The following is a 25282-nucleotide window of genomic DNA, read 5'->3' as shown; positions in this document are numbered from 1 at the left end:
GCACAAAATAAAGAAAGAATATTAAAAGCAGTAAGGGAAAAAGGTCAAGTAACATATAAAGGGAGACCTATCAGAATCACACTAGACTTCTCGCCAGAAACTATGAAGGCCAGAAGATCCTGGACTGATGTCATACAGACCCTAAGAGAACACAAATGCCATCCCAGGTTACTGTATCCAGCAAAACTCTCAACTAACATTGATGGAGAAACCAAGATATTCCATGACAAAACCAAATTTACACAATATCTTTCTACAAATCCAGCACTACAAAAGATAATAAATGGTAAAGCCCAACATAAGAAGGCAAGCTATACCCTAGAAGAAGCAAGAAACTAATCGTCTTGGCAACAAAACAAAGAGAATGAAAGCACACAAACATAACCTCACATCCAAATATGAATATAAAGGGAAATAATAATCACTATTCCTTAATATCTCTCAATATCAATGGCCTCAACTCCCCAATAAAAAGACATAGATGAACAAACTGGATACGCAACGAGGACCCTGCATTCTGCTGCCTACAGGAAACACACCTCAGAGAGAAAGACAGACACTACCTCAGAGTGAAAGGCTGTAAAACAACGTTCCAAGCAAATGGTCGGAAGAAGCAAGCTGGAGTAGCCATTCTAATATCAGATGAAATCAATTTTCAACTAAAAGTCATCAAAAAAGATAAGGAAGGACTCTTCATATGCATCAAAGGAAAAACCACCAAATGAACTCTCAATCTTATATATCTATGCCCCAAATATAAGGGCAATACATATGTAAAATAAACCTTACTAAAGCTCAAAACACACATTGCACCTCACACAATAATAATAGGAGATTTCAACACCCCACTCTCATCAATGGACAGATCATGGAAACAGAAATTAAACAGAGATGTAGACAGACTAAGAGAAGTCATGAGCCAAATAGACTTAACGGATATTTATAGAACATTCTCTCCTAAAGCAAAAGGATATACCTTCTTCTCAGCTCCTCATGGTACTTTCTCTAAAATTGACCATATAATTGGTCAAAAAACGGGCCTCAACAGGTACAGAAAGATAGAAATAATCCCGTGTGTGCTATCGGACCACCACGGCCTAAAACTGGTCTTCAATAACAATAAGGGAAGAATGCCCACATATACGTGGAAATTGAATAATGCTCTACTCAATGATAACTGGTCAAGGAAGAAATAAAGAAAGAAATTAAAAACTTTTTAGAATTTAATGAAAATGAAGATACAACATACTCAAACTTATGGGACACAATGAAAGATGTGCTAAGAGGAAAACTCGTAGCGCTGAGTGCCTGCAGAAAGAAACAGGAAAGAGCATATGTCAGCAGCTTGACAGCACACCTAAAAGCTCTAGAACAAAAAGAAGCAAATACACCCAGGAGGAGTAGAAGGCAGGTAATAATCAAACTCAGAGCTGAAATCAACCAAGTAGAAACAAAAAGGACCATAGAAAGAATCAACAGAACCAAAAGTTGGTTCTTTGAGAAAATCAACAAGATAGATAAACCCTTAGCCAGACTAACGAGAGGACACAGAGAGTGCGTCCAAATTAACAACATCAGAAATGAAAAGGGAGACATAACTACAGATTCAGAGGAAATTCAAAAAAATCATCAGATCTTACTATAAAAACCTATATTAAACAAAATTTGAAAATCTTCAGGAAATGGATAATTTCCTAGACAGATTCCAGGTATCGAAGTTAAATCAGGAACAGATAAACCAGTTAAGCACCCCATAACTCCTAAGGAAATAGAAGCAGTCATTAAAGGTCTCCCAACCAAAAAGAGCCCAGGTCCAGACGGGTTTAGTGCAGAATTCTATCAAACCTTCATAGAAGACCTCATACCAATATTATCCATACTATTCCACAAAATTGCAACAGATGGAGCCCTACCGAATTCCTTCTACGAAGCCACAATTACTCTTATACCTAAACCACACAAAGACACAACAAAGAAAGAGAACTTCAGACCAATTTCCCTTATTAATATCGACGCAAAAATACTCAATAAAATTCTGGCAAACCGAATCCAAGAGCACATCAAAACAATCATCCACCATGATCAAGTAGGCTTCATCCCAGGCATGCAGGGATGGTTTAATATATGGAAAACCATCAACGTGATCCATTATATAAACAAACTGAAAGAACAGAACCACATGATCATTTCATTAGATGTTGAGAAAGCATTTGACAAAATTCAACACCCCTTCATGATAAAAGTCCTGGAAAGAATAGGAATTCATGGCCCATACCTAAACATAGTAAAAGCCATATACAGCAAACCAGTTGCTAACATTAAACTAAATGGAGAAAAACTTAAAGCAATCCCACTAAAATCAGGGACTAGACAAGGCTGCCCACTCTCTCCCTACTTATTCAATATACTTCTTGAAGTTCTAGCCAGAGCAATCAGACAACAAAAGGAGATCAAAGTGATACAGATCGGAAAAGAAGAGGTCAAAATATCACAATTTGCAGATGACATGATAGTATATTTAAGTGATCCCAAAAGTTCCACCAGAGAACTACTAAAGCTGATAAACAACTTCAGTAAAGTGGCTGTGTATAAAATTAACTCAAATAAATCAGTTGCCTTCCTCTATACAAAAGAGAAACAACCCGAGAAAGAAATTAGGGAAACAACACCCTTCATAATAGACCCAAGTAATATAAAGTACCTCGGTGTGACTTTAACCAAGCAAGTAAAAGATCTGTACAATAAGAACTTCAAGACACTGAAGAAGGAAATTGAAGAAGACCTCAGAAGATGGAAAGATCTCCCATGCTCATGGATTGGCAGGATTAATATAGTAAAAATGGCCATTTTACCAAAAGCAATCTACAGATTCAATGCAATCCCCATCAAAATACCAATCCAATTCTTCAAAGAGTTAGACAGAACAATTTGCAAATTCATCTGGAATAACAAAAAACCCAGGATAGCTAAAGCTATCCTCAACAATAAAAGGACTTCAGGGGGAATCACTATCCCTGAACTCAAGCAGTATTACAGAGCAATAGTGATAAAAACTGCATGGTATTGGTACAGAGACAGACAGATAGACCAATGGAATAGAATTGAAGACCCAGAAATGAACCCACACACCTATGGTCACATGAATTTTTACAAAGGAGCCAAAACCATCCAATGGAAAAAAGATAGCATTTTCAGCAAATGGTGCTGGTTCAACTGGAGGGCAACATGTAGAAGAATGCAGATCGATCCATGCTTATCACCCTGTACAAAGCTTAAGTCCAAGTGGATCAAGGACCTCCACATCAAACCAGACACACTCAAACTAATAGAAGAAAAACTAGGGAAGCATCTGGAACACATGGGCACTGGAAAAAATTTCCTGAACAAAACACCAATGGCTTATGCTCTAAGATCAAGAATCGACAAATGGGATCTCTTAAAACTGCAAAGCTTCTGTAAGGCAAAGGACACTGTGGTTAGGACAAAACGGCAACCAACAGATTGGGAAAAGATCTTTACCAATCCTACAACAGATAGAGGCCTTATATCCAAAATATACAAAGAACTCAAGAAGTTAGACCGCAGGGAAACAAATAACCCTATTAAAAAATGGGGTTCAGAGCTAAACAAAGAATTCACAGCTGAGGAATGCCGAATGGCTGAGAAACACCTTAAGAAATGTTCAACATCTTTAGTCATAAGGGAAATGCAAATCAAAACAACCCTGAGATTTCACCTCACACCACTGCGATTGGCTAAGATCAAAAACTCAGGTGACAGCAGATGCTGGCGAGGATGTGGAGAAAGAGGAACACTCCTCCATTGTTGGTGGGATTGCAGACTGGTAAAACCATTCTGGAAATCAGTCTGAAGGTTCCTCAGAAAATTGGACATTGAACTGACTGAGGATCCAGCTATACCTCTCTTGGGCATATACTCAAAAGATGCCTCAACATATAAAAGAGACACATACTCCACTATGTTTATCACAGCCTTATTTATAATAGCCAGAAAATGGAAAGAACCCAGATGCCCTTCAACAGAGGAATGGATACAGAAAATGTGGTACATCTACACAATGGAATATTACTCAGCTATCAAAAACAACGAGTTTATGAAATTCGTAGGCAAATGGTTGGAACTGGAAAATATCATCCTGAGTGAGCTAACCCAATCACAGAAAGACATACATGGTATGCACTCATTGATAAGTGGCTATTAACCCAAATGCTTGAATTACCCTAGATCCCTAGAACAAAGGAAACTCAAGACGGATGATCAAAATGTGAATGCTTCACTCCTTCTTTAAATGAGGAAAAAGAATACCCTTGGCAGGGAAGGGAGAGGCAAAGATTAAAACAGAGACTGAAGGAACACCCATTCAGAGCCTGCCCCACATTTGGCCCATACATATACAGCCACCCTATTAGACAAGATGGATGAAGCAAAGAAGTGCAGACCGACAGGAGCCGGATGTAGATCGCTCCTGAGAGACACAGCCAGAATACAGCAAATACAGAGGCGAATGCCAGCAGGAAACCACTGAACTGAGAATACCTCCCCCATTGAAGGAATCAGAGAAAGAACTGGAAGCTTGAAGGGGCTCAAGATCCCAAAAGTACAACAATGCCAAGCAATCAGAGCTTCCAGGGACTAAGCCACTACCTAAAGACTATACATGGACTGACCCTGGACTCTGACCCCATAGGTAGCAATGAATATCCTAGTAAGAGCACCAGTGGAAGGCGAAGCCCTGGGTCCTGCTAAGACTGAATCCCCAGTGAACTAGTCTATTGGTGGAGGGCGGCAATTGGGGGAGGGTTGGGAGGGGGACACCCATAAGGAAGGGGAGGGGGGAGGGGGATGTTTGCCCGGAAACCGGGAAAGGGAATAACACTCGAAATGTATATAAGAAATACTCAAGTTAATAAAAAAAAAGAAAGATTAATCATGATAATATTTATTTGACCTCTTTTGTTACATTAAAAAAGAAACATATTTGAAATAAGTTATTTGTTGTCATTGATTTTTGGAGACAAAAGAATTCAGCTAGCAGCCAATCTCTGTTAAAAGATTCATATTTCATTCATGATCACATTTGAAACAACTCCAAGTGTTTTCTTGGAAATTTAAATTGAAAATGTGGGAATTATTTTAATTAGGTTCTCATTTCCTTAAGATTTATTTGCTTTGGAAAGAAAGGTATTTGGGAAATATAGGAGAAGAAAGATGTAACACTATTGATTCTAGCAAATTGTAAGTAGAGAGTATTTCATTAGATTGTATGGCATTTGTAGCTTATTTTTTTCAGAGCTGAAGACTGAAACCAGGTCTTGTGCTTGCTAAGCAAGCAGTCTACCACTGAGCTAAATCCCCAACTCCAACTTCTGACGTTTTGTAATTCACATAATATCCTAGTGGAATTAGAACCTTACTGTTCACATACATAATAGGGATTGTTGGCAGGTGAGTGTGGGGGAATTACATGTCATGTTTCCTCAGACTTCTTAGGTTGAGGTAGGATTAGCTATTACATTTTTGAAGGAGACTCTATGTAGAGCTCACTCTATCCATGTTATTGGTGCCCAGTTCTTGTCTGGGTATCTTTGTGCACTCTGAAGGCTGATGCTCTCAGAGAGTTTTTCTCGGCTCCAGTCTGGACCTCTGCAGAAGTAGCTGCTTTATTAATCTGAGTAAGCACACATAGTCCTGAAGTGCTGCTTCTCTGGGGTTCAGCCAGTTGCTCCTCTTTTGCTGCCCTGAATAATAGACTTCTCATCCACATTTTAATCTGCTTATACTATAATAAAAATGGTAATTTTGGCTTTTAATTTTCTAGGTAAATCTTTGTTCTATTAACGTTAAAAGATATATGTGGTATTAGCAAAAAAAAAAAACTCATTTGGATAAATGTTCTCATTTTTGCCTTACTATTGAAAGTAGCTCAAAACATTATCTCTTTTGGAAGTTATTACACTCTTTTGTAATGCCCTCACATGGGAAGAAACTGATTTACAATCTGTCTCAAAAAATTGGCTAAAGACCTGTGGATACCAGGAAACTAAAATATAAATATACTCAGATTTTCCTAATTAGTAATTGCCATTTTTCTGCTGTTATTATGCTGATTTAAAAAAAAAGTATAGTTGTTTTTTACATATAAATCATGTATACATAAATTATGTCTCTATATAATATTAACTATAGCTTTGAAAAAATTTAAACCTTTATCTTCTTCTTCACTGAAGACTTGTAAAAAGTAACAACTGTGTTGACACTTAAATTTTGCTTTGATTCTTTTCTCTTGTCACATTGATTTTCTTAATTGTTCTTATAATAAAAACAACATTTCAACTGGATAGTGGTGGCACATACCTTTAATTCCCACACTTGGGAGGCAGAGGCACACTGATCTTTGTGAGTTCTAGGCGTGGTCAGGATAATCAAGGCTATACAGAGAAAACCTGTCTCAAAAAATAAAAACAAAAAGAAAAACAAAAAAAAAACAAAAAACAAAATAAACTAAACAAAACAACCACAAAAAAACAGCAATTTAAATATAAGTTATATAGCTTTGTAATACTCCTACAAAATAGTTTAAAGATTGTAAAGTATCTATAATATTTTATTGTTCAGAAGTTGTAAGATTTTTGAGTCTTGAAGGAAGCAAAGTGATTGTTATTTGAGTTTAACTTATACAACAATGTCTGATTAGAGAGAAAGTTGAGACTTGGTAGAATTCTAAATTTTCATTTTAATCTGTACATATGACTTCATATTGATGCTATCAGTGAAAACCAATGAATTTATTACATTGACATATTTTAGCTGGAAAAGAAAAGGCAGAAGAAATGAGCAGACAAATAGACAATAAGGCCTCATTTCTACTATATCGTATTTTGGGAGCAGACAAGACTATATACGAGTCTCTTCAAAGTCTTTTATAGTTCACCATAGTAAGAATACTCATCAGCTGTTGTTGCCACATATAAATGCACCCAAAATTTTGTAAATTAAATGATTGTAAATTGTTCTTGCTGGAAACACTTTGGGTCAGCTGGAAATTCACTGGAGTAGGTTGAACTCATCCAGTAGAAATGCTTCTGCCCTGTTTTATTTGTGCTTAACTCTTACATTTCAATTGGGAGTGGGGTTGTTTCATGGGTGTTAATTCTAGAGCCCCACCCCATGAAGCAAGCCTTGGGAAGGGAATCTCCTCGTGTGGCACTGAGGAAAGCAAGTCCTAAGGCACAAATACTTTTAATGCATCTTTTCTTGCTGTCTAAGAAATCCCACAGCAGGACCAAAGGAAGCCTGCCCTGCCTAATGCAAAAGCAATCACCAAACCCAGCATCAGTGAGGCAAAGAACACTCTTGCCTTGGGAATGGAGAGCTGAAAGGAACGATATTTCAGCTGCAGCCAGACCTCTACATGGAAAACATTCCAAATTGACTCCTTAATTGGCAAGGTCTTAACCATAATTTTGCAGAATAAACACATTAGCAGTGTTTCCATTCACTAGTAGCAGAATAATGGAAGTTAAGATAATATATGCTGGGTGATGATTTCACTGCCAGTAAAGTTACAGGGTGGTGATTATTTATTCTCAGGCAGTTATTATTTTGAAAAATATGTCTTCTATGCAGGTGTGGTAGTTCATGCCTTTAGTCCCAGCACTTAAGTGGCAGAGGCAGACACATCTCTGAGATGGAGGCCAGCAAGGTCTACAGAGCGAGTTTGACACAGAGAAACCCTGTCTCGAAAAACCAAAATATATATATTTCGATCTAGTAAATCCCTTTCCATAACTAGAATAGGAAGAGAACTTGGGGAAAGCTAAGACATGATTATGGCATTCTACAGTAAGAAAATGAAAGCATGTAACAAGTTTACAGTAGATTTAGCAGCTGCAGGACATGAAACATCACATGGTAGCCTGACAAAGGATAATTCCATCACCTGGAGGAGTAGGCCAACCAGCCATACTTGGGAAATTTAAGGGTAAGAGAGGGGTAAATTTACCCCCTATCTCAGGGGGTAAATGAAGATGGATGTCCCTGATCAAAGACCAATAACATTGTCCTCTGGCCCACAGAAGACAGACTGTGCCCATGGCTAGACATTACTGGAAGTATTTACATGTACTAATAGCAGCCCTGGATACGAAAAGGAGAGCTAGGCAGGTCTAAAGGTGGCGTTTTATTGAGAAACATTGCAATTGTGGAAAAGTGATTATTATTCTTCTGTGTTTGCAACTCGACTTACAATAGTAACAAAGAAATGAGGGCTTATAGCCAAGCAGTTAAGGAAAGGAAATTCCTAAAAGGAAACATTGGATTATAGACCCTGTCTAAGCCAACCTGGCAGATTCTTGCTGAAGACAGGTGTAAGTGCTCCGATGAATGTTGGGTTTGCACAGTCTAGACTTACTTAGAAAGATGATTGTTAGGACAAGGTGACATAGACCCCATGTACAAATTACAAGAGCTAGGACTGTGGCCTGGAGAGGTTAAAGAAACTTAGCTAAGCAAATCAAGGAGAAAGTCTTTGAGAGAGACAAACACTTGACTTTCATTTTATAGGGAAGGGAATTAAAGCAGTGGTTAAGATATTTGCCCAAGCCCCCCAGTTAGGAAGTAGAGGAACCAAGGGAATGAATATGCATAAAAGATTGAACTTCAAAATCCACACTACCAAATGGATAACAGTGCTAGAATTCACTTCAAGGACTTGTGATCATTTCTGTTGTACTAATATTCTTTGTAAGCTTGCCAAATGCCCTGAGTACTACCCAATGTCACAGTGTTAAAATCTAGGTAAACAATAGAGAACCAATCAGATAGGGTGTTGTGGTTTCATTCTATGTTACAGAGCTGTGTTTGAGAAAGCACAGAAGTACAGTGAGCAAGAATAATGCAGGTGTGTTTATCAGAAGATATACCCATTTCCTGCTTCCTTGTCCTAATCACCACATCCACTGAGTGCCAAGCCAGGAACTTGCCAGTCACACTAACAGCCACAGCATTGGCTCAGGCAGTGTGGAGTCAGCTCCAATATGAAAGTAAGTCCTCCCTCTGCAAGGGAATACATTATCTCTGAATAACGGGAAAATAGAGACATTAATGCTATTTCAAGTTGGAAATGATTTAGCTAGTATGTTTAATTTGCCTAGCATTATGATCTTTGTACATTTTTATTTCATTTCTAACGTATATGTAATGGGGGCTCTGTGCTTGCCGTTATCTGCATGTGATATGAGAAGACAACTTTGTGCAGTCTGTGTTCACCTCCATTTTAAGTGGGGAGGGAGATACATACATACATGTGTGTGTGAGAGTTTGTGTGATATATATATATATATATATATATATATATATATATATATATATATATATCTCAAGTTCCAGAAGAATATATATATATATATATATACATATATATATATATATCTCAAGTTCCAGAAGAATATATATATATATATATATATATATATATATATATATATATATATATATATATATATATATATATATTCCTGGATTTGCAGACAGTTGTAAGCTGCCATGTGAGTCCTAGGAAATAAACCCGGATCCTCTGGAGGAACAGCCATTGCTCTTAACATCGAGCCATCAGTCTAGCCCCAATAAAATACATTTTAAAGGTAGTATTGGAAAAAATTAGGAAGTTGGCTATTGTGCTAATAAATAAGACATGTCATCTATATACCTCTTAGAATCCAGTGGACAAAAAAATGTCCACACATTTCACATACACATGTTGGGGATTTACAACAAAGTCTTGAGCATGCTAAGCATATCCTTATACTCAGCTATGCTGTGGAGTCTTCAGTGATACTCTGAATAGTATGCAATATATGGTTTTCATTGAAACGTTGAAAGAAAATTTGTTTTGTACAATAAAATAGTGCTTCTGTTCTATTTAGTGGAAAAGAAAAGAAAAGTTTTATCATCACCTAGTATTTTACTGACACATAGCATTTGCATTTGAGTCAGGCAGGCTTCTCAGTGCTTAGTACATATTTTTAATGGCTTTGAAGGATATCCTAGAGCATATATTCTTTAAAGGCAAATTTTTTACCTGTTTACACAAGGGGAATCAACACTTACCAAATAAAGTGAAATATTATCACCTACTCAACATATTTAATCTCTGGTACAGAAAGACTAAAGCAAAGTGATACAAAGTGTAGAAACTGCTGGGTGGTTCTTCTTGTCCCTGACACTTACACACACACTATTCTGTTTCCTATATCAAGAACTTCACAGCTGGGTGTGGGTGCATAGCTCAGTAATCCCAGCACTTGAGAGCCTGAGTCAGGAGGATTTTGAGTTTGAGGACAGCCAAATCTACACACCAAGACCCTGTCTCAAACACCTCCCCACCCAAGTCTTCCTCCTCAAACAAACACAACTCAAAAGATTCTAATTGGTTTTTTTTTTCTAATCTCCCACCTAATTTTGCATTGCCTACAGTAAGGTTTAATTACCTTCCTCTTTCAATTTAACCAAGTCCTCTGCCAGAAAGAATTTTAAAGAAGCATTTGAGTGAAAAGTCCTCATGTGTCAAGAGCTGAAACATGGTCTTGGGATAATAGACAGAGTAGGCCTGGCTTACTTTGCTCCCTTATGAACTGTGCTACCCTGAAAGAGGCACTCATCTATATTATAGGTTTATAAATGTGAAATACCCGTCTTTTGCTACCTGTCAGATTTACCTTCTGTGTAAGACTCCTGTTTCTGAGTTTGGTTGGTTGAGCTCCGTGGTGTGACACAAGCATGTAGAAAACACAAGTGAAATACCAGAGAATGTCTCTCTCTTCCTTTAATATTTTTATGAATGTGAACGTTGAGCTTGGATGTATGTCTGCACCATGTGCGAGCCTGATGTCCTCAGAGGTCAGAAGAGGATAAGGAACCTTCTGGAACTGGAGTTCTAGGTAGCTGTGAACAACCATATTGATGCTGGGAATTAAACCTGGTTCCTCTAGAAGAACAACCAGCCATCTAAACACTGACCCAATCCCAGAAAGGAGCTTTGTCTTGTTTTTAGCACACTTCTGGCGAACTTCAGTAGATCAGAGGTTGCTTCAGTTCCCATCTGTCACTCTGCAGAGCAATTTGTAAGCACAGGTGCCACTCTGCTAGATGATAAATTTGGAATTTAGTCATTTCCTTTGGAATTTCTTGTTTTTTAAGGAATTATCATTGTATATTTTTAATCCACCCTTTGTTGAATTTCCTCTTAGTTTTTTTAATTTGTTGAGTTCTTTACATATTAGGTAGAATTCATCTGGTAGTTTTTAAAATCTGGAAGTTTTTATAAATAAATATTACCCGAGAAATGCTGTGGAGACCCATGCCTTTAATCCCAGCGCTAGGGAAGCAGAAGCAGGTGTATCCCTGAGTTTCAAATCATTCTGGTCTACAGAGAATTCCAGGTTGGCCAGGGCTACAGAAAGAAGCTTCTGCTGCAGCTTTTCTCCTAACGTGGCCTTTAACAGGCAAAGTTTAATTTATCAATATTTCCTTGTATGAATGACTCTTTACCAAGGCCTTGTTCTTAAGATTTCTTTTCTTTTCTTTTCTTTTCTTTTCTTTTCTTTTCTTTTCTTTCTTTTTTTTTCTTTTTTTTTCTTTTTTTTTTCTATCTCGGTCTTAACATTTTTATTGGTGTCCTATTTTCTTGTTTTACAGGTAAGTCCATAATCTATTTTGATTGAATTCCCATGTAAGTTCTGAAATAGTCAAAGTTTCTGTTAGATCTCTGACTGTCAGTTTTGAGTAACACTACTGTTATTGCAAAGAGCTGTCTCTGCTCTATTGAATGTCCGCTTTAAAAGTCAATTAGGCATTTGGGGGGCAGTGGGGCCCATTCCCAGATTCTCCCTTTGTGTTTCTTTTTTGCCAATACTGGAAAATGTGTATTAAATCTCAATTTGGTAAGAAGATTCCCCATGCCTTTCTATTCGTTTCCAGGTTGTTTTGTCTCTTTTAATTTCTTTGCATTATTTTCCTAGTTTTAGAATTATATTATATTTAGAATTATATATATATATATATATATATATATATATGTTTTTCCCATTTATTATTATTTTTTTAACTTAATACACTTTACATCCTACCCACTGCCACCTCCTCATCACCCCTCCCACATTCCTTCTCTGAATTCCCCCATCCCTTTTCCTCTGACAATTAGGGTTCCTCCTGGATTTCCCCCTACCCTTACACGTCAAGTGTCTAAAAGGCTAGGCATATCCACTGCCCCTGAAACCAGACATGGGAGCCCTGTTAGAAAATATCCCACATGCAGGCTACAGCTTTTGGGAACACCCACCCCAAGTTATTCAGGACTGATATGAAATCCAGGCTGCATTTGTGCAGGGAGGCCAAGGTCTAACCTGTGTATGTTCTTTCATTGGTGGTTCAGTCTGTGGGAGCTTCAAAGTTCCAAGTTAATTGCTTCTGTTGGTCTTTTTATGGTGTGCCAGTCCCCTCTTGGTCACCAAATCCTTCCTTCTAATTCTTACATAAGAGTCCTCAAGTTCTGCCTGCGGTTTGTCTGTGGGTACCTACATATGTCTGAGTCAGCTGCTCGTTGGAGCCTCTCTGGTGACAGCCATGCTAGATTCCTGTCTGTAAGCATAACAGAGCATCATGAATGGTGTTAGGGATTAGTGTTTGCCCATGGGATGCATCTCTAGTTGGGCCAGTTATTGGTTGGCCATTCTATAAGTCTTTGATCCATCCCCTGTCCCTGCATTTCTTGAAGACAGGAAAGATTTTGGGTCAAGATTCTTGGATGGGATGGTGTCTCTGTTGTTCCATTGAGGTTCCTGCCTTGGCTACAGGAGGTGGCCTCTTTGGGTACCATATCCCAAATGCTGTGAGTAACAGCTAAGGATGCTTCCATTGATCTTGGGGACCTCCCTTATCCCAGGTCTTTCTCATCTTAGAGTTGCCCATGCCTACCCCTGTCAATTGCAGTTTTCCACTCATTCTCCTGTCCTTTTGGCCATCCCTCCTTCTCCTCCCCACACCTGTTCCTGAATTCCCCCCCATTTCCCTTCTTATCCCCTTTTCCACCCAGTTCCCTCCCTCCATCTGACTCTAATGACATTTTTATTCCCCCTCTATGTGAGTTCCAAGCATTCTCCATTGTGCCTTCCTTCTTGTTTAACTTCTTTGGGTTTGTGGAATGTACCATGAGTATCCTGTATTTTATGGCTAATATCATTTATTAGTGAATACATACCAGGCATGTCGTTTTGGGATTGGGATACATCAATCAGGATGATACTCTCTGCCCATTTGCCAGCAAAATTCATGATGTCTTTTTTTTTTCAATAATTGAATAGTATTCCATTCTGTAGATGTACCACATCTTCTGTATCCATGCCTCAGCTGAGGGTCATCTAGGTTCTTTTAGCTTCTGACTATCATGAATAAAATTGAGCAAGTGTTTGTGGGATGGTGGAGAATCTTTTGTTTATATGCTCAGGAGTGGTATAGCTATGTCTTGAGTTAGAACTATTCCCATTTTTCTGAGAAACCTCCAAATGGCACTACCAACAGCAATGGAGGAATGTTCCCATTATCCACATCCCCACCAGCTGTGTTTTTATTGATGTGAAGGTCAAGTCCAGATCTCACACAGGCAGAGCATTGCTCTACCACAGTACTGCTCCCTTAGCCTCTATGTATGGTTTAACATAATTTCCCGGAATTATCGTAGACATATTTTAATGGTACTCCATACTCCAAGAATTCTTTTTCACTTTAAATGTCAAAGGGGATCAGGGAAGCATTCTGTGAGGTACAACAGTGTGTAAATAGAATTGCTATTTCCCTTTTCCTCTTTTATTCTTAGTACTGGTTAGCCCCATTCTATTTCCAATTACGTAAGTGTACAAGTCTCCTGTAAACATAAGTTTGGGAAGAGACAGAGTCTGGATTCCAACTCAAATCTAAACCATTTATTTTTTTTACCTCCTGTCTCTAGGATTGTATTATCTTTAACTGTGAATGAAACTGAGAATGGCTGCTTTTCATACTCCAAGATGAAAATTGTCATAACCTAAGGAGTACCATGTGCAATCATATGTGCACATAAACTTACTGATGACCAGTGACAGAGCACCCATACTTCTGACAGATGAGAAAGTTGTGTCCTGTAACTAATGGGCATTGAGAATATGGTCAGTCCAAGTGGATTTCATGCACTTAGACGACCACAAATCATAGCTTTTGCACTGGGGAGAACCAGCTGCTGGAAGTCATGAACTCATGACCGCTGGAGCTGTGCCCACTATTGCTGCCTGTCATTATGAGAATTTCAAGCAGCATATAACTAGTCAGAATACAGGCTATAATTTCCTCTGAGGTCATACAGATTTACATTATTATATGTTGCAGATTTTCTGTCTATTTCTCAGAGAACAGTAGTAATCTCAAAAATCAGTAGTTTGATCTGGGGGACTATAGGACAAAATCCAATTTTTTTTTTAGGTGAAAACCTTATGCATAATTCAGCTTACTCCAAAGCTTGGACTTTGAAAACAATGTCTGCCCCATTTTACTTTTCATCTAAATTTGGGTTGAAAAGTGTTTATTATCAGAGTGGGTGACTTTTGAGAGACTAGACACCCTTCACATGCAGACCCTTTAAGCACCCATCAAAAAGAGATGGATTGCTATTTGGTGCTCTGGTTTCCTACCTTTCACTTCTCTCCCTTCTTATTTCACTTTCATTCCTATCATGGCTATGGCTCCGCAGCTCTTATGAAATTTATATTTATTTTAAACTCAATAGATGTCAGTTCTATAAATTAGTTCCATATATTATGCTTCAAATTTGGCATATGTGTAACAGAGAGACTCCTCTGGTAGAATAGCAATGATTTGATTTACTGTGATTCTTACCATTACTGAAGTGGACTAGCAGGGTAACCCAAGGAAGAATAAGGTGTAATTGCTTGACTACAGTGGTGGTCGCATCCTTCCAGGACATCCTCTCAATACCAAAGAAGGAGGAGGACTTAAAGGAGGAATATTCTTTATTAGGGAAATAGGGAAGATAAAAAATGAGAGCAAAATGTAGCATGGGTGCATCATTGGAATCTGAGGTAAATATTACCTACTCTGGAATAGTCTGTGAAGATATTTAAAAGCCAGTACATCTACATGTGTTTCTCCTACAACTTTCATAGAATAAATGGGCTTAGAAAGAGGAAGTTGCTAACACCATCTTAACAATTGTATTATAAAGAGAAGGCAAAATTATAAAAATACAGGAAGATTAGTATACTGTGTTTTGTTTCAGTATTAATTTACTTTCTTCTGACAACAATTTATATTTATTTCTTCAGTAACTAATAAAGAGCATCCGCTTTCAGTAATAAGACTTGATACTACTTATGCTCACTAGACTAACACCAGCATGTGACTTACTGAATATATGCCTGTTATTCTGTGCAAGTCCTCACTTACTAGTAAGCTGGTTAATTTATTATTATTATTATTATTATTATTATTATTATTATTATATTTCCATTATGAGAAATGAAATAAAATGTGTGGATTACATGACTTAACATACACATTTCATTTTAAAGGTTTCTAATTTATCATCAAATATCTTGTCTTTTAATCTCTATATTCATCTTATTTTTTAAATATTGAAGACTGGATTTCATTCCATTCCTGAAATTGCTTTATTTTTGCAAACCTTGGTAGATAAATTGTGAGCGGGTTTTAATGACCCATGAAGCTGGTAATACCTACTACTTAGCTGACCTCTGAAAAAATTCAAACATACCTAGATAACAAATTATGTGTTAGACACATAGAATTCAAATTCAGTGTTCTAATATAAATATTTAGACCAATATGCTTCTGAAGAAAATTCTTATGACTTTTCAGGACTTTATTTCTGTGAAGAAACAATATCATCACAGCAATTCTCATAAAGGAAAACATTTAATTGGGGCTGGCTTACAGTTTCAGAAGTTTAATCAATTTTCATGGTGTGAAGCATGACAGAGTACAGTCAGACTGACACTGAGAAGGAGCTGAGAGTTCTACACCGTGATACACTAGGAACATAAGGAAACTGTATATTACACTGGGCCTGGAATGAACATATTAGACCTAAAAGCCTGTCTCTTCCACCAAGGACACACCTCTTAATAGTGCCAGTCTCTTTGGACCCAGGTTTCAGTCTGTTGGGCCAAACCTATTCAAATAACCACAGTGATTATAATTTAAACCTGAAGATTGTTTCCTATCCAAACAGAGACTTTCTGTTCTGTTCTTTCTTTTCTTCCTCCTCTCCCTCCTTTTTCCTTCTTCCTCATCTTCCTCTATTTTCTTCTTTTTTTGATAGATCCAATTAGGATCACATGCCTTTACCTCCTACTAACTGTCTAAAAAAACGCTAAGTAAGTGATATGCTGGTGTATATTTATTTAATAAACAAGCTCTGGTGTGGGAGTATAGATTGAGAACACTGGGTTGTAGTGTTTCTTGATTTCTTTGATATAAATTTTTCCATCAGACCCAGTTTTTGCCACTGACTGTTGCATGTGGAGTTGAAAGAAGATGTGCAGTGGAGCAGCAATACACAGTGTCATGCAGATAGAATGTATGCAACCTGGGAAGGGTAGAGAACAACACAGTTTACACCAGGAAGAAGTGATAAATTGTGAGTGTCTATTATTTTAACATATACCTAGGTGTAAGTTTATATGCCTTACCATTTAATAATGATTGTGTCAGCAAACAGTTATGTATCTTATGAGATAAGACATACTGAATCCAGTTGTTCTAGACCTGCAAGGTATCAGTTCTTTCTGACTGTGCAATTCTGGTGTCAGTAAATGTGTGAGCATTTATTTGATTAAAATAATGATCCTAAGGACCAAGAAGGCATTCAGAAATCAAGGCCTATGTCTCTTCCAATGTTATTTCAAATGGTTACAAACTATCTTGTGTGTTGTCTTATGTCTTATAAACCCTATATAAACAACATTTTTTTTCTTTTTTTCGGAGCTGGAGACCGAACCCAGGGCCTTGCACTTCCTAGTCAAGTGTTCTACCGCTGAGCTAAATCCCCAAACTCAACAACAATTTTTTAAACATAACACACTTTTATACCTTAAACCTTTTCAAAAATGTCTTCAACCTTGAATGACATCACTTTATCCTCCTAGCATTCGCACTATTGTATATTTCTTTTTCTAGAAATATCACAAATGCTGCGGGCATCCATTTCCTTCTGTGGGAAACTCCCATTCTCCTTGATGTTTTTGCAGCTCTTTGTAGTTCATTTGAACTCAGCTTCACTTATGTAGCAAACTTCTGTTACTCAGCAAATTATCAGTTACCCTGGTATCATTCCATACTCAACTCATTAATAACTTTAAAATGATCTGTAAATACTTGTTTAATAGGACAAATTGTGGAGAATGCATGAGACAGTATGAGAAACTGACCAAAATTTAAAACTTTTTGAGGTTAGATGATGTGATCATTATTTTTCCTGGTAACGCAAAACCAGTTTATTGGATATCTAGCCATATCTTGGAACTGGAGAACATCATGGGGACTCAAGAAGTTACCAGAGGAGGATTTCAGAGAACAAATGGCACTCAAAACCAAAAAGTTCAAATTGTATAACTATGTTTACAAATTATTTTATTCTGATTTGATGTGCTTTATTGTGTTCTCAGAATAAAGCCAAAAGTTTCCAGCATAAAGACAGATTAGTCTTTGTATGGGTGATGCCTCAGTTGGGGGAAGCGGGGAGGGAATGTCATGTATCTCTGTAGCTTGAGGGAAGCTTGGCTCCATAAACATAAAGGGCAAGTAAGTGCCTCATCACAGCCTCTGTTGTGTTCTCAGCTCTTTCTCTGGAGTCCTCTGTGCTCCTGAAGGCTAAGCATTGATGATCCAGTGTGTGAAGGAGGCTCTAAAGTAAAAAAACACCCCAGGTGCTCTTGGAGAGAAAGTGGTGCAGGATCTTCCTGTGGTTCTGCATTGTTTTTTTCTCCCAATCTTTTACCCTAAGCTGTCACCTAGTATTAGAAGTTTAAATTTCATGTTTAGACATCCAAAGAGTACACTGAAATGTTGCAGACCCTTACTAAACATTTGTATAATTTTGTTTATGGTTAGTTCAATGATTGTAATGGCACATCAAAGAAGTCATATTTCTTATTAACCATTGTTTCACAATGATTCTTTTAAGGATGTTTATTTTAACAATTTGATTTCTTTCTGGTGTTATGAAGAATCTACCTTTACTAAGGAACTATAATTCAATCTAGTAATTTTTTCTTTCCTTTTGCTTTTCTCTCCTCTTTCTCCACAATGAGGTCACTCTGACACCATGGTGTTCTCTTACATGCGGTCTTCTTTTGTATCATCAGTTCCTGCTATGCCCTCATCTGGGATCTCAAGATGGATTGGGGTCTCTTTGATATGAATGCAGGAGAAAACACTTTCCTCTGGGAATAAATTGTATACCCTCAAAAAGCATGTATGGAATATTCACACTTATCTTAGATATATCTGCAGTTAGGTCATACAGCAGTACTGACACAGGTCTAGTTAACTAATATGATTACAAAACAATTATCCCAGATGCCAATATAGCTCGAAAACACCTTATCTTGTTTTTCTGCTGCGTAGTAAATGCAGTGGGACATTTGTTAGAAGTGAGTACCAACCCAATTAGAGTGGGAGAAAAAATATATATGTTATATGTTGTATATAATGTATTTTATATATAATATAATATTTTATGAATTTACTGGTATATTAGAGTTACAGGACTATGAGATGCTGAATTTTAAATTAAAAGAAAAGATCCTTACACAGATGATTTAGTAAAGGTAAATGTGGTGATTTGATCTTGAAAACATTAAGCCAAGAACTGGGAATCTAGCTCTCTGTATCCAATCCCAGCTGTACAACAACTAGGCCATTCAGACAGAGAAGTCCACAGAAGATTATTAAAGTAAGGATGTTAGACTACATTAGCTCTTTATATTTTTATTGGCCTAAAGTTCTCTTTGGATAGCATAGATATATAGTTAATAATTTTTAAGATTTTTATATTTTTTTCATGTATATGACTACATTGTAGCTGTCTTCAGACACAGCAGAAGAGGGCATCACATCCCCTTACAGATGGTTGTGAGCCACCATGTGGTTGCTGTGATTTGAACTCAGGACATCTTGAAGAGCAGTCAGTGTTTTTAACTGCTGAACCATCTCTCTAAGACTGAGTTAATCTTTTGACCTATATCAAAATGTCACCATTATGTCAGATTTGTGTTTTGAAAAGTATATGACTGTGGGGTGCTGGGTAGAGAAAGTTGCCTGTGAGGACTGGAGCAGCATGCATGAGCCATATGCTGTATGCATAAGGGCCTCGGGTGAACCCTTGCAGGGAAGCAGTGATCCTGACATGAGAATTTAGGAAACATCACTGTTCATTGAATATACTTTTTACAATTCTAAACTAAAGGGAAACAAAGGGCAGGGCCAGGTGACAGCAGGCATGCACAATCAGGCACTGGATGGAGATTTCAGTCCCTAGTACCGTTAGAAAGAAAGAAAGAAAGCAGGGTCAGGTAAAGCTGCTTCATATTCACCACATGTGTGCTTCTTATTACTTTTGTGCTGTTTGGTAAAAAATGGGACACATTTGTTTCCAGTGCTGACTGTGTAAGATCAGTGTCTCTATATCAATGTAGTTTGTTTTCTGTCATAGACTTCTCATTTATAGACTTCCATACAGTGAGATTGGCGAATAGATTTTGTCAGTCACTTTCTTTATTATTACATATTTAATGCGATAGAAAATAAAGTTATACTTTCTTGAAATATAATTGCAAATTTTTAAGAAAAACGTGAAGAATCCAGTGTGCAGTCCAGTTTACCTTCATTCTGAAATCCTGTTATAGTCCTCATTCAAATTCTGCCTGCCTCCTCTCAATGGGGAACCTAGGTTCAGTGTGTGTGTAATGAAACTGGGAAGGGGACCACGAAAGGGATAAAATAAGCTGTTAAGCCAGGAGGGCATGGGAGTGAACACCACATGTGACATGAAAATAGAAGAGGAGCCACTGTGTGGCAAGAAGAGGGGTTAGGGCTGGGGGGCAGGAATGAATCTGAAAAATTCAGAATGGAGATTGTGGAGATGCCATACCAAAAACTTTTGCTGATTTTTGCTGGCATAATTTTTTTTTATTTGAAAGCTAATTGTCAGCTCATTGATAATGTTTAATACTGAATAATCAAAACATTTACAGTTATGGAGTCAAATGGGATGGATAATTACAAATGTTTGTCTCTAGGGAGTGGAAAAAGAAAGCAGTACAAGGGGACTGATTGTAGGTTCTTAACTTTCTAGTGGTGATGAATACACTTGGTTAAAGTTAAAATAGGGTTGGAGGAATGGCTCAGGAACTCAGGAAACCTGCTGATCTTTGAGAGGAACTTGCTCAGTTCCTAGTACCCCATGACAGCTCACAGCCATCTCCAATTCCAATGGCAGGAACTCATTCTCTTCTCCTAGCTTCTGAAGGGACAAGGTACACACAAGGTACACATATATACATGACAGCAAACACTCACACACATAAAAGAAGAATACTTTTCAACAGTAAATTAAATAAATAATATAGCTTAGTACCTAGGAGTTCTATTTACCAAAATGACACAGCCGTGAAATACACTTTAAAGTGCTAATTTTGATTAAAAATAAGTAAATTATATGTTCCGGGATCTGTTGGCAGTTGAATTCTTAAGAATCTTGGATAAACTGCATTAGCAGAATACTATGATCAGTGATGCTTCTCGAATCCAAACCTCGATTTATTTTTCAACATCAAAATAAAAGGCAACAGTTATGTGTGGGATGAAGAGATTACAGTCTGCACATTGTGTCTGAAACTAATATCTGGGAGAGAGAAGTGTTTCTAGTTGAGACTTCATCGTCTCAATCTTTCAATTAGTATTACTCTGACTACCATTCATTGACAGTGACTCTTTATATTTCTGGGTCAATACATGTGATTAGTAGGCAGTTCTCTTTTTTAATAACTTCTTTCATTTTCTCTCATTTTAACAATTTTTTGCTTCTTTAATTGTATATTTTTATATTTTCATTAAAAATGTTATGTACTTTTCTAGTTTCCTGTCCATAAGATCCCTAAGCAGTCCCCTTCCAATTCTTCTATAACCAACCTTACTGCCCCTTGGCATTTCCAAATACTGGGAGTTAATCCTAGGAATGAAACCAAAGGGCTTCTCCTTCCTTTGGTGCCCAACATGGCCATCCTCTCCTACATAAACAGTTGGAGCACTAGGTCTGTCCATATACATTCTTTGAATATTGGTTTAACCTGAAACTTCTGTTTTGTTGGCATTGTTGTTCTCATGGTGTTGAACCCCCTTCAGTTCTTGTAATCCTTTCTCAAAATCTAACAACAAAAGGTCCATTCTCAGTTGACTGGTTTGCCACTGGCTTTCACTTCTGTATTGGACGTTCTCTACCTGTGTCTCTCAGGAAGCAACTATATCCTGTTCCTGGCCGCATGCACTTCAAAGCTTCAACCCTCTTATCTAGTTTTGGTGGCTGGTATATATATATATATATATATATATATATAATAGATAATATATATATATATACATATGATAATATAATAGATTATATATATACACACACACATACACATATATATTTTGGTGGCTCCTACAAATGAGATTAGGTATAATTTTGACATTGATTCTTTGGAACAAACAAGCTCAATTATTTAGAATCCACAAATGACAATGCCAAATAGACTCCCTCCTGTTCTTATGAAACTAGTAATGTTGAGGTGTCCCTGGACCTGAAGCCATTACTCTCCATGCCCATCCAAATGAATCTCATGTATTGTCTGAAGTAAAACCATGATAAAATATCCAAAACCCTCAAGTCTGGCACTGGGAAAACAGCATGGTAGTTATTAGAGAACTGACATATAATGGGACTACAGAACCACATTCTATGGCACATGTTGTCCTTTGCTTTACTGATGTCTCATAATTTATGATAAAATAAGGATTTGGGAGCTTATCATTTGATGTAGGTACAGAGTATCTACACTGTTATATTCATTCTATAGCTGTGCCACCTTTGTTGACAAAATCATTGCAAAAAAATTGAAAAGGTAAACTGAATTTATGAGTACATATTAAGAATATTATAAAGTTCCCTATCAATGAATGTACAATAAGAAAATGTAATAAAATATACATTCAATTAAAGGTCTATAGGGAAAATACTGGCCCTTGGGAATCAGAGAAATACCTGGAAATTGAATTGTACGGCACAGGAATGGACCTGGGAATAAAATAATTATTCAGAAGAATCTCTTCCACTCCATCTTCCTAGATCCTTTGTACCCTTACCAAGGCCCTTTCTTTCTCTATTCAGAGCATGTAACCAATAATGAACAAAGAGAATTCTATAGATTTAGAGATATGTAGTATTTAAACGTTTCTCCTGTGTCACAGTAGACTCTCTTGTAAAGGTCACCCTCGAATGTGGTCAATGTAAATATAGCAGTTCAGCAGGTAGGCCATTGCAATTCTCAGTGTTATCATCATTAGGCCCTCCCTGAAAAATCTCTTGTATCCTGCAGAGACCTAGCTTCTTTTGTGATGTCACGAGTGTTGTCCTGACTGCAACTGCCTTTCAGATATTCCTTCAGTGCCCCTAGGGTTTACTAATTGGCTCCTAATTCAGAGTAAACAGCCATTTGGGAGGGAGAACAAAGAGGAAGATGATATCAGAGATGGAGAAAAGGAAGCTGCCCTTCTGTCTTTGTATAAAAAGGGAAGAAATACATGGTCTATGGGAAAGCTTGGTGAGTCCTGCGTTGGGTTTGAGTGAATTCTCTGAAGAGATAGCCTTGATCTGAGCCTCCCACATACGGGTATCAGGAGTTGTGAGCCTCTCAGAAGCATCTGGATTTCCATGCTTGTTATGGTTCCTGGACATCAGAGAGTTTATATCATTAATTTCTTACAAAATCCATGAGTTAGGAAGGGCATAGTTGTTTACCTGAGAGCACATGACTCTTATTCTTTTTCACACAGAAGAAAAAGTTTCTAAGGAAGAAGGGAAAGACAGGTATTGTGTCTTCAGCTCAGAGTAAACTCCTCCATGATTTGCATTCATTTAGTGCAGTTTTTGTCTGGCCCTGTTATCTGGGATAGAGAAGTGATCGTATTAGACACTTCATTGTCCCCATCTTTTCACTAGTATATCTCTGACTACCATTCCTTGTCAATGATTTTTTAGATTTCTGAGTCAATAGGTGTTATTAGTTGGTTGTGCTCTTTTCTTTAATTTCTTTCATTTTTTTTATTTTTACCATATTTTATTCCTTATTATTAATTGGATATTTTTATATTTATATTCAAATGTTATTTCCTTTCCCAATTTCCTGCCCATAAGACCACTAGCCATGTTTTTTGTTCTTGTTCTATTATGCCCCTTACTCCTCATTTATGATCCATTGACCTGTGAGTCTAACCCAGGGAGAACAAAAGGGTTGTCCTTCCATTGATGCTTAAGAAGGACATACTCTGCCACATATGCAGTTCCAGCCATAGTTCTGACCATGTACCTATTTTGAATATTGGTTTAGTACCAGAAAGCACTGATTCTTTTGCATTGATGTTCATATGTGGTTAAAGCCCCTTCACCTCTTGTAATACTTTTTCAAAATCTACCAACAAGAAGTCCATTTTAAGTTCACTGGTTTGCCACTAGCACTCACTTCTGAATTTTTTCTAAGGAAAGATCTATATCTGGTTCCTGGCAGATTGCACTTCTTAGGTTCATCAATATTATCTAGTTTTGGTGGCATATATATATATATATATATATATATATATATATATATATATATATATATATATATTCACACATAGATGGCTCCTGCAGTGAGGAAGTAAGGTGGAATTTTAACATGGATTCTGTTCAACTAGGTCAAGAATGTAGAATCCATGTTGGGGATTTGGCTCAGGGGAAGAGCCCTTGCCTAGTAAGCGCAAAAACCTGGGTTCGGTTCCCAGCTCCGCAAAAAAGAAATAAAAAGATAGAATTCACAAATAAAAATGCAAAAGAGACTCCCTCCTGTTCTTATGAATCTACTGAAGTTGAGGGTTCCCAGGACATCAGTCATTCCTCTCCCGGCCCATCCTCCTGAATCTTTTGTTTGGCCTGAAGAATGAATCATGGAAAAGCATCCAAAACCCTGAAATCTTACCTGGGACACTGGAAGGTTGATACTGTAGTACTGATATCAAAAAGGTCAAGAGAACAAATTCGATACTCCATGTGGTCCTTTGCTTTACTGATGTCTGAAATTTGTTGAAAAAAAAATTAAGAATTTAGGAGTTTACTATTCGAAGTAGGTACACAATATTTACCCTGTCATACTCACTGTGTACCTAGTCCCCTTTTTTGGCAAAATCATTGAAATAATTGAATTGGAATACAATTTTTGCGTACATATTCAGGAATATATATAATGTCCCCTCTCAAGAAATGTAGAAAAAAATTATTACAATATTTCATCAATTGAAGGTCTGTAGGGAAAATACTTGCCTTTGAAAAACAGAGAAAACCTAGGAAATTGAAGAGTATGTCACAGGAATGGACCAGTGAATACAATTATTATCTGGAAGAATCTGCTCCACTCCATTTTCCTAGATCCATTGTACCCATAACAAACCCCTATCTTTCTCTATTCAGAGCATGTAACCACTAATGAAACAATAGAAGTACTTAGCATTAGAGAGATGGAGTATGTAAAGGTTTCCACTGTGTCACAGGAAACACACCTGGAAAAGGCATGGTCAAATCTGTTCAATGTAAGGAAAGCTGTTTAGCAGGTAGGCCATGGCATCTCTCAGTGACATCATCATTAGGAACTGCCTGAAATGTCTCTTGTATCCTGGAGAGCTCTAGCTATTTCTGTGATGTCACAAGTGTTGTCCTGACTGCAACTGCCTTTCAGATATTCCCTCAGTACCACTAAGGTTTATTAATTGGCCTCTAATTCACAGTAAACACACATTTGGGAGTGAGAAGGAAGAGGGTAAAAACTACAGTGATGGGGAGAAAGAAGTTGGCCCTTTGTATTTGTATAAAAAAGGAAGAAATACTTGGAACATTGGAAAGCTCAGTGAG

The 25282-nt window shown here is 37.4% G+C and overlaps 1 long non-coding RNA gene and 1 pseudogene across 1 annotated transcript; one reads left to right on the top strand and one right to left on the bottom strand.

Annotated features, from left to right (window-relative positions):
* The window catches only part of LOC134484512 (solute carrier family 53 member 1-like), a 35561-nt pseudogene extending 16907 nt beyond the window's left edge, over nucleotides 1–18654 (top strand).
* Nucleotides 18655–22530: 3876 nt separating this feature from the next.
* Nucleotides 22531–25016, bottom strand: LOC134484404 (uncharacterized). The gene is made up of 3 exons (XR_010061849.1): nucleotides 24934–25016; nucleotides 24357–24450; nucleotides 22531–23289 (listed from the first exon to the last, which is right to left on the bottom strand). It is a non-coding gene; the product is annotated as an uncharacterized LOC134484404 (long non-coding RNA).
* Between the last annotated feature and the right edge of the window lie 266 nt (nucleotides 25017–25282).

The sequence above is a fragment of the Rattus norvegicus genome, chromosome Y (genome assembly GCF_036323735.1).
Source record: "Rattus norvegicus strain BN/NHsdMcwi chromosome Y, GRCr8, whole genome shotgun sequence".
In the NCBI taxonomy this organism is placed as follows: Eukaryota; Metazoa; Chordata; class Mammalia; order Rodentia; family Muridae; genus Rattus; species Rattus norvegicus.
The sequence above is the reverse complement of the archived record's forward strand: the minus strand, read 5'-3'. Positions and strand labels throughout refer to the sequence as shown.